The 10,687-nt window shown below is 46.9% G+C and overlaps 1 non-coding gene across 1 annotated transcript; it reads left to right on the top strand.

The window, feature by feature from the left end:
* The first annotated feature begins 1,440 nt into the window (after nt 1-1,440).
* Nucleotides 1,441-1,512, top strand: Trnac-gca (transfer RNA cysteine (anticodon GCA)). The gene has a single exon. It is a non-coding gene; the product is annotated as a tRNA-Cys (tRNA).
* The last annotated feature ends 9,175 nt before the right edge of the window (nt 1,513-10,687 follow it).

Genomic DNA, 10,687 nt, shown 5'->3' with positions numbered 1-10,687 from the left:
CTCTAGTTCTTTGAGATCCAATGCCTTCTTCTGGCCTCTGTGGGCAACACACACACACACACACACACACACACACACTTTGTGCAGACACATATACAGGCAAACATTTCTATACATAAAAGAATATAAATTTTAAAAATGTTTCTTTTATTCCAAAAAGCCAGGGGCCTGTAGCATTGTACAGGCTCCAACTTAAAACTGTAAACACAGGTCCTGAACGCATCAGTCAGCTTCAGGTCCCACGGCTGGTTTTCTTTTTCCTGGCTTCCCACTCGTCCCTCCTTAAGATCTTAGCTCTTCCTCCTTCCAGATGTGACACAGGCTGTAGCTTTACTTACTGCTCCCATCTGTGGGGCTTGAGGCTGTACCCTAGGAAACACTTCTCACAGTGCTGCTGTGCTGGACCCCGAGCTGTCTACTGCTCAGCCCTCAATTTCTGGCCACAGACTGCAGCCTTCCTCCCTCTGCCCCTACTTCCATGGAGTTCTTTGAACTTTTACAGCCTCAAAGGTCCTTTCCACAGTGCTTGGCAGTGTATCCTGTTGCTGATGGGAGAGAGCCAGATAATTTCAATGGCCCCATAGAATTCCATGCAGAAGGCAGCATCCCTCTGTCTCTCAGGCTGGGTAAGCAGAGGAGAGGCTTCTGGGCCACCTCATGAGAAGGTGGCCAGGACACCAAGGGAGGCCTGTGGGTAGAAGAAGAAATTTCCTTCCTTAAGAAAAAAAGATGGGTTGGAGAGAGAGAGAGAGAAAGAGAGAGAGAGAGAGAGAGAGAGAGAGAGAGAGAGAGAGAGAGAGAATGGTACTAAGGGAAGTGCATTTTTTCTAGATGGGATAGGGCTTTGTCCACTGGCTGTCAGATCTGAGTTAGATGGGACTCATTGCTGGTAGCATTTCCCGGTCTTGATCTATATGCTACTATCTGTCCTTTTGCAAGCTGGGAGATGCCTTTGACTGTTTCTTTGAGGAGCTCATTTTCCATCACATTTATCTGTTTTAGCTGAAGAGGAAACTGGAGAGGCCCTCATGTATCCTAGTCTGCAGTTGTGTAGGAAGTGCCATGGACTCTGTGTATTGGTGCAGGTGGGTCAGGCTTGACTTTGTCATCTGTGTGACAGGATAGATACTTCAGTCCTATTGTTGCTGTTTATAGGTCTCCATCATGGTGGGCTCTGGCTTTGACTCTAAGGACCATTCTAGCAGACAGGTCCATGCTTCTCTAGGTAGTAGCTGGCCCTAGGGGTTTGTGGAGATGACACAGCTGTAGACTTCCAGGGGAGTGACCCTGCCTTTTGGTACACATCAGAAGATAGGTTTCCTTTAACTCGGGATTGGTGCGCCTGAGATCTCCATCCTGTAATGTCAATAAACAGGTTACAAGGGATATGGGTGTGACTCTAGGAGTAAAAGATGTTAATTAGACTCCATATGAGTAGAAGGGGGTATAGCTCAGGGGTAGAGCATTTGACTGCAGATCAAGAGGTCCCTGGTTCAAATCCAGGTGCCCCCTGGTTTTTGTGTATCGGGCGTAGGCACCCACATTGCTTTTGAGACATGGTCTTGTACTGCCCCTAGAGTTTACTGGTTGACTGTACAGACACCCCATCCTCCTTCCTTGAACCTTCACTAGACTGGGTGGCCAGCAAGCTGTCCCCCAATCCTCCTAGCTCCATTCTCTCTGTCTTTGTCTTCCTGTGCCTGTCTCCCAGTGCTGGGTTACCAGGCACGCTATACCTCTCCATGGTTTTTTTGTTTTTGTTTTTGTTTTTTGTTTTTTTTTTACACGGGGTCTGGAGATTTGAGCTCAGTTTTTAGTGCTCACTGGGCAGGGCACCTTTCCCACTGAGCTGTCTTCAAAGCCCCACCACTAGCTCTAGCCAGTGAAATTGATGCTGGAATTTCAAGTTCTTCTTCCTTAGCAGATACTATGATATATTTTCTTTTTCCAGAGCCAGTACATGGTGAGGCTTTAATGTGGTGGTTTTGAACCCCAAATACACATTAGGAGCACCTCAGGAGTCTATAAAAGTTTCCTTTCCCAGGCCTCACCCAGACCAATTAAATCAGAATATCCTGAATGGGACCCACGCACCATAAAAGCTTCCCAGTGGTCTCTGGACCACAGAGGTGAGAAACAGCACTGCAGAGCTTCCTGGATGTCTCCTCAGCCCGTGCCACTCAGCACCCGCGTTCTTAACCTTTGCAGTCAACAGTGTCTGTGTATGCTTATACTCGCAACAGGGATAACCAGACCACACCAGCATCTTCCAGGGACAACTGCTTTCTCAGCTCTTTTCCTTTTCTTGATCCTTCTTTTCTCTCCACTAATTCTCCTGGGAAAGGGTGGAATTGGTCTTCTGATCTTCATTTGAAGTGACCTGGGTTCTCTTTTCTTACCAGGTTTTTGCAAAACATAAAAGGTCATATTTTGTGTTGTACCTTATGTCTTTGTAAAGAGGAGATATTCTTATTCTTTAACATTTTTTTTCTTGACTTTGGTTCTTTTTTTTTTTCTTTAAGCAACTGTGTTAGTTATTCCCATTTGGAATAACTGCCTGTGCATGTCAGAGCTTGTGACGTGTCTTCTGCTCCAATGATGGTGGGTAAGTGCATATCTGCATTGCACTTTTAGAAAACATCACGATGCACTTCACCCATGGGCTTCCTTGGCACTCAAGTGAATAAACACATGTCCACTCATTTGCTATACCAGTTCCTTACAAAACACAACACACTTGTATAGAGAAGCTACCTAATAACTAACTAAACAAGAAATAAGGTTTTAAAAATATTTATTTCTTTTATTTTGTGAGCATTTTGTTTGCATGTATATATATTTACCACATGTGTGCCTGGTGCCCAGGTTGGTCAGAAGAGCGTGTCAGATCCCCTGGAACTGGAGTTACAGACAGTTGTGAGCTATCATGTGGGTACTGGGAACTGAACCTGGGTCTTCTGCAAGAGCAACAAATGCTTTTAACAATTGAGCCATCTTTAGACCCATCTATAAGTTTTTTGTTTGTGGGGTTTTTTTTTTTTTTGTTTTTTTTTTTTGTTTTTTCGAGACAGGGTTTCTCTGTGTAGCTTTGTGCCTTTCCTGGGACTCACTTGGTAGTCCAGGCTGGCCTCGAACTCACAGAGATCCGCCTGGCTCTGCCTCCCGAGTGCTGGGATTAAAGGCGTGCGCCACCACCGCCCGGCCCATCTATAAGTTTTTAAAAGTCTGAACCTATCCAGGCATGGTGATGATTCCTTAAATCCCAGCACTTGAGAGGCAGAGGCAGGCAGCTCTCTATGAGTTTGAGGCCAGCCTGGTCTACATAGTGAGTTGCAGGCAAGGCGGGATACAGAGATAGATCCTTAAAATATTATACAAATAAATAAATAAGTGTGGTCCTATTTTCTAGAACTAATAGAAAACAGTGTGGGCCAGTGTGCACAGCTAACTGGATGCCACGATGATGCTGATCTTTTCTTTCTTTCTTTCTTTTTTTTTTTAAAAGATTTATTTATTTATTTTATGTATCTGTGTGTACACCTGCACATCAGAAGAGGGTGCCTGATTTCACTACAGATGGTTGTGAGCCACCATGTGGATGCTGGGAATTGAATTCCGGACCTCTGGAAGAGCACCCAGTGCTCTTAACCTCTGAGCCATCTCTCAAGTCCCCAGATGCTCGTCTTTTCTTATTCACATCTGACTTCTTAGCTACAGCTAACTACAACCACAGATCCTTAAATCCAAAATATCACACAAGTGGCCCTGACAGAGTCTTTGCTTGCCTCTGAAACTTCACAAGTCTGGCCTCTATTGTCCGCATGTCTCTCAGCAGAACTGTCTTCTAAGCTCCCACAAGGGGCTGAGGGGAAGCTGCTAACTGGCTTGCTCTCTTGCTCCTGCTCTGCTAGCTTTCATGTATATCCCAGGGCCTCCTGCCTGGAGAGCGTGCCCCTCAGTGAGCTGGACCCTCCTGTGTCAATTAGCCATCAATAAAACGCCCCATAGACATTCCCCAAAGGCCAGTGTGATTGATGCACTCTCCCACCAGAGGCTCCCTCAGGTAACTTTGGGCTGTGCTGAGTTCATAAAGACAGATCCATGTTTGTTTGGTCTGAATAGCTTGTGATAATTTAGTTCTCATTGAGAGTAAGGCAGTTCACAGATAATGTTGCCTTGTGTTTTGTTAAACAGACATTACTTTGGAGAAATATATGGTATGTTGCTTAAAAGTTAGATATCTAGATTTCAAAGCTTTACACTAAATATTTATGTATTACAAGAAATTATGGTACTATTTTGGTTAGTCTGAATGTTTTCATTGAAATAAATTTTGACTGTGACAAACGAAATAAAATAAAGCAAAACCAAAAATAGGTGAGATAGACGATGTTATGCAAAGAAGGCTTCTGGGCCCAATGAAAGGACAAGGGCCGTATGGAGGAAAAGGACCAAGGGACACTATCTTTCTGTGGGGCAACATTTTGTACTATTAGAACTTTCTGAGAGTTAGGACAAATTTCAGTTCATGTGGGTGTGGGTACTGAGTGTGGTTTGCAATGTGACTCAAAAGGTATTTATTAGGCACTTCCAGAAGGACAGGGGGCAGAGCTCAGGTAGAACATTTGACTGCAGGACAAGAGGTCCAAGTTCAGCTCCAGACACCTCTGAGGAAGGTTGGTTTTAGTGTCCTGCATAAATTACCAGTGCACCCTCAGCTCGACTCATTTTATCTCTGGGTTGAGGGGCCCTTACGGAGAGTGGTGGGAGGGAAACTGTCAGAATAGACAGGAAGGAGTCCAGTCTATCTTGATTGGGGCAATGGAATGTTCCAGAACTAGAAATATGGTTTTAGAACATGATCATGTTTTCATTGTTGTTTTATTTGTTTGAGACGGGGTCTCACTATGTAGCTATGGATGTCCTAGAATTCACTGTGTAGACCAGGCTGACCTCGAACTCGTAGAGACCCATATGCCTCTGCCTCCCAGGTGCTGTGATTAAAGGCGAGTGCCACTATGTCCAGCCAGAATCATGTTCTAAGCGAAGTCTGTCCTAGTCTTTCTTTAGGTGTACAGCATAGAAGTGCAGACTGGAAATGGAAGTTGTCAAATGTGTGTGAATTCCAGAATGGTCTGGGCGTCTGGTGATATGTGCCTGATCCCATCCCCAGGCATTCTCATTGGTTAGGTCTGCGCTGGGCCTGCAAGGTTGAACTTTACAAGGGCATCCTTCCTTCCTTCCTTCCTTCCTTCCTTCCTTCCTTCCTTCCTTCCTTCCTTCCTTCCTTCCATTCTCTCACGTTCTAGTCTCAGTGTTTAAGAGGGTTGAACCGAGGCAGGAAGACTCGTCCTGAGTGTGGGAGCGCCATAGTGAGCTGAGCATTAGCGTGCATCTCCCTGCTTCTTGTTTGTGGAGCTAACGCGTCCAGCCTCCTCATGTTCCCTCTGCCCTGCCTTTCCCGGCGTGGTGGGCTGTGTCCGCTCAGACTGCGAGCCACAAGAAACCCTCTCCCTTAGCTTGCTTTTGTCGGGTAGTTTGTTATAGCGACATGAAAATAACTCATCCAGCGAGAGAGTTCAAAGGGTACGGAAAGATGCTACCTAAACACGGTGACACTACTGAGTCTCTTCCTGAAAGCGTGGCTGAGGCCTGCCAGAATTCTCTAACGTCATTGCTTAGGAGTTCAGCTGCTCAGACTCCAGCACAGGGCTTCCGTATCCTTACTGTGGTTCCAGAAATATTAACAATGCCTTCGGACCGCAGCCAGTGGCCCCTCTGGTCCTGCTCTCAGAGCTCATTAAGTCCCCTCCTGATCAGTGACTGTCCTCTTCACACCTGTCCCACCCCACTCACCTGTGTTCACTTATTTCAACACAGTCATTCCTTTCCTTCTTTTTCCTCTTTTTGGTGTATGTGTGTGCAGAGGACAGAGGACAACCTCAGATGTGCTTCCTTAAGTCCCTTCCATTTTGCACCTACCTCTCTCCTCTCTCTCTCTCTCTCTCTCTCTCTCTCTCTCTCTCTCTCTCTCTCTCTCACACACACACACACACACACACACACACACAGAGAGAGAGAGAGAGAGAGAGAGAGAGAGAGAGAGAGAGAGAGAGAGAGAGATTGAAGACTAGAAATGTCGCAAAGCGAGGACCACACGGGAGAGATGTAGGAACAAAGAATGCCCTGGTGAGGGTGAGGGAGTTCCGGTCCTACTGAAAAAAGAATAGAAGTGTTCGTATCTGATGACCCACATGTAGAGATTTGTTCTGAAAGATGTAGAGAGAAGTCAAAGTTCATGAAAACTATAGCTATTTCAAGAAAACAAAGCAAGAGCACCACCTCTGCCCCACACCGTGCAGCTAGGCCTGGCGAACTCAATGGATCGCAGCCGTGCTTTCTAGCCCAGGCTCCCGAGAGGTCTCCAGCAACACCTCCACACCAGCTAGGCTTGGGGCAGTTGGGCACTCTTATGATCTCTTTGTGATGAGGAAGTATGGTCCTGCCCAGGGCCATGACAGTCTAAGCAGGACAAGGAGACCCACATGTGGGCCTGGGTCAATCTGCACCAGGCTCTGAGAAGAAAACACTGGCCTACCCTGCTCCTCGGGGCACCAGACAGGCACTGCTGTGGTGAGCAACGGAGTGATATGGAGGAGAGAGAGAAAATGGTTCACATCCTGTGGACAGAGGCATATCTGAAGAGGTGACAGAGGTGAGGAACGGGCTGAGGTGGGTGGCTTCATTGCCACCCAGGGCCAGGTGACATCTGGGCCTCGGCTACTGCTGGGGCCCATGTCTGGGTTCACGCTCTGATGCAGCCATGGTCTCTGTTGACATCTGTGGCTCCCGATACCACCAAAGGCAGAGAGGATAGGGCTGTACAGATTTGGCCATGCCCCTCACTGGCTGCAACACTAGGGAGAACTGGTCCTGCCCCTCACCAGCTGAAGCACTCAGGAGGGAGGGTCCTACACCTCACCTGGGCAGCATAGTAGAGCTAACCCCGTTGGCAGGGGCGAGCTTGTCCTGAGGGCATGAGAATGGGAGAGCAGGTCACACCCCTCCTGTACGCCAGGTGGTGGCATGGATCAGGGAAAGATTCCCTTCTCCCTCTCCTCTCCTCACCACCTACAGCAGTGGGGGACTTGACCCAACCCCTCACCAGCTGCAGCACTCGGGAGAGCAGGCCCTATACCTTGCCTGGGCAGCACAATAGAGCCAACCCTGTCAGCGGAGGTGTGGGTGAGCCAACCCCGAAGTTGTGAGCATGGGAGAGCTGTCCCCATTACTCATCTGTCTTGAGGTGGCATGGGCTAGGGAGAGATGCTCCCCCTTAGTCACCCATCAACGCCTGAGGCAGGTGGGAGAGCTGTCCCTGCCCTCATCAGCTGTAGCACTTGGGAGAGTGGTCCCTACATCTCACCTGGGCAACACAGTAGGGCTGGCCCTGAAGGTAGAGGTGTGGGAGAACCGACCCTGAGGATACATGACAGCCGGAGATCTGGCCCCACTGCTTGTTCGTTGCTGCAAGGGGTTAACTAGCCAGGGCAATCCTGGAGAGCCCACCCTGGTGGTGAGGACAGGGGAGAGCTGGTGGGCTGGTCAACCTTGCAACGACCCAGGCCCAGAACCAGGGTTATGTGTTGGCCCACTCCAACATCCACCCCATCTGTGATCTGCTGGAAAACAGGGAGGGGAGGGATCATTTTGTGGACCCAGGGCAGTGACAGAATGTCCAGGAAGAGTCCCAGTGAGGGCCCAGCTTCCATGGTGCAGCAGAGACCAGGGGCCTCGAACCAGACCAGTGATTCTTTTGAATAAACGTCTGCATGTAAAAATATATGGATAAAGAGGTTTACTGTGTGACTCACTGTGTCACACTGCAGCTTCTATGATGCGATTTCTTCCTTCTTCCTTTTTTCTTTCCTTTTTTTCTCTTAACTTTTATTTTTATTTATTTTTTAAAAATAATTTATTTAATTTTATTTTATATGCATTGGTGTGAGGGTATCAGATCTTTTGGAATTGGAGTTACAGACAGTTGTGAGCCACCACATGGGTGCTGGGAATTGAACCCGAGTCATCTGGAAGAGCAGCCAGTGCTCTTTTTTTTTTTTTTTTTTTTTTTTTTTTTTTTTTTTTTTTTCGAGACAGGGTTTCTCTGTGTAGCTTTGCGCCTTTCCTGGAACTTACTTGGTAGCCCAGGCCAGCCTCGAACTCACAGAGATCCGCCTGGCTCTGCCTCCCGAGTGCTGGGATTAAAGGCGTGAGCCACCACTGCCCAGCGAAGCCAGTGCTCTTAATTGCTGAGCCATCTCTCCAGCCCCTTATTTTGTTTTATTTTGAGGTGGGGAGGGAGATAGGTGGGATTGGGAGGCATGATGTGAAAGACACAAAGAATAAATAAAAAAATAAGTAAATAAAAATAAAGATATGAAGTTTCACTCAATTAAAAATAAAGCAAGATTGCTACTACCCTCAAGAAAGCAAACAGTTCAACACAAATTCTTAGCCCTACTTAGCATGGCATTCATACTCACTATTAACTATTCACCACAATAACACAAAGGATTTAACTCAGAATTGAGGTATAGATGTATTGGAAAGTGACCCGCTTGTCTACGAAGAATGCTAATGATTTCTAAACTTGATTACTTTCAACCTAGCTATACTCACTTAATCCCACAGATGCTAAAGTACCAGAGGAAACAACCAAAAGTATGGAAATTAGCTGCCTGTGGGTGACAGGGGGACTATACAAAGCATTGGCAGGTTTTTACGATAAGCTTTAAAACAATATTTGACTCTGAAAAATAACTGTGAAAGATACTTTGATATAAGTGCAAATATATGCAAAAGGGGACACATGCATGTAGTGGAGATAAAGGTCACAGTAGTGCTGTCTCCGTAGAGGCCCTTTGTGTCCTCATTCTATGTTGTCCTCCTGATGGTTCTCAGAACTCCTTTTATTATCCATCAAGACATGGGAAGGCCACACCCTCCTTCTGCCGCCACCCCTAGTAGACCCCTATCACAGAACAGGGGCTATAGCTTAGAGGGTAGAGTGTTAGGCCTCTAACCAATAAGGTCCCCGGTTCAAGTCTGGGTGTTCCCTGCTAAGTTTTTTTTTAAATTGTTGTTTTTATTAGAAGCTGTTGCTCATATTCATTTCTGCTTTTCTTTCATTTATTCTAATTCTTTCTGGATTTTTCCAAGGCAGATCAGATAGCTATAGAAAGAACCCATATCCCAGGAAAGAATCATCAGAGGGTTCACTGTGAAGTCCATCCAGGTCACAGTTAGTCACTCCTGCTATGACCCAGATAGTCTGAGTGATTCTAAGACTCACTCACTTCAGGAAATCCAGTCTAGAAGAACCTGAGGGGTTGTTGTGGCTTAAAAAAAGAATGGCCCACATAGGCTTATATATATTTAAATGCTTAGTCATCAGGGAGTAGCACTATTTGAGAAGGATCGTGGCCTTGTTGGAGTAGGTGTGGCCTTGTTGGAGTAGGTGTGGCCTTGTTGAAGGAAGTATGTCGTTGGGGATGGACTTTGAGGTTTAGAAAAGTCCACACCAGGCCCAATCTCTCTCTCTTTCTCCTCTCTCTCTGTCTGAGGATCAGGATGTGGCTCTCAGCTTCTGCTCCAGCAGCATGTGTGTGCTGTGCCCCTTGTCAGGACAGTAGTGGACCTGGCCTCTGAAAACTGTCAGCCAGCCCCCAGCTAAACGCTTGCTTTTCTAAGAGGTGCCTTGGTCATGGTGTCTCTTCACAGCAACAGAGCAGTGACTGTGACAAGGACTGAGGAGCTGGCTCCTTCCTCTGGCAGCTCTTGTCATCTCTCACAGAATCTCCTCCTCATTCCCTAGGTTGGGTACTTGTGCCCCACAGGCCTCTGCTCTGCCTCCTGCCACTTCTGTGGCTGTATGATTTTTGGCTTGGTCTTCTATTTGGAAGAAGTCTCTTCGAAGAAAGAAGACAGCGTCTTAACTTTCTCTGTGTTTTCAAGTAGATGACCAGGATGCGACAAACTCTGAGTGTTCATTTCTCATTTCAACATAATTGAAAGAATGACTAATGAAATGTCGGAGGGAGCTCCCTTCTGAGCTCTTGGAGTTATAAAGATGCAAACACAGAGCCCGGCCTTGCAGTCAGTCAGTGGAGGCTGCAGGTACCAGGGCTGGTTTCCTTTTCCTGGGTTCCCACTTACCCCTTCCTTAAGACTTCAGCACTTCCTCCTTCCTGCTGACCACCAGTGAGGTCTGAAGCTGTGGCCTGAGAAACATTTCTTTCTCAGCACGCTGCTGATGCTCGGCCACCGGGCTGCGGAGACCATGGGGACAAATGAAGAGCTCTGCACATGACTACTGGGAGTAAAAGATGGCTCAATTGTCATGGAAAACCATGATTTCTCAAAATAGGGAGCTGGACCGGTGGTTCAGTGGTTAAGAGCACTGGATGCTGTTTCAGAGGATCTGAGTTCAATTCCCAGAACCCCTATGGTGGCTCACATCCATCTGTAACTCTAGTTCCTGGGACTCCAATGCCCTTTTTTGGCCTACACTGGTAACAGGCACACATGTGGTACACAGACTATATATGTGCAGGCAAAGCACCCATACACAACAAAATTTAAATAGAATTACCACATAATCCAGGAACCACACTCCCCAGTATATCTG

This window comes from Peromyscus eremicus, chromosome 3 (assembly GCF_949786415.1).
Source record: "Peromyscus eremicus chromosome 3, PerEre_H2_v1, whole genome shotgun sequence".
In the NCBI taxonomy this organism is placed as follows: Eukaryota; Metazoa; Chordata; class Mammalia; order Rodentia; family Cricetidae; genus Peromyscus; species Peromyscus eremicus.
Note: the sequence above shows the minus strand (reverse complement) of the source record. Positions and strands in the feature narration are given on the sequence as shown.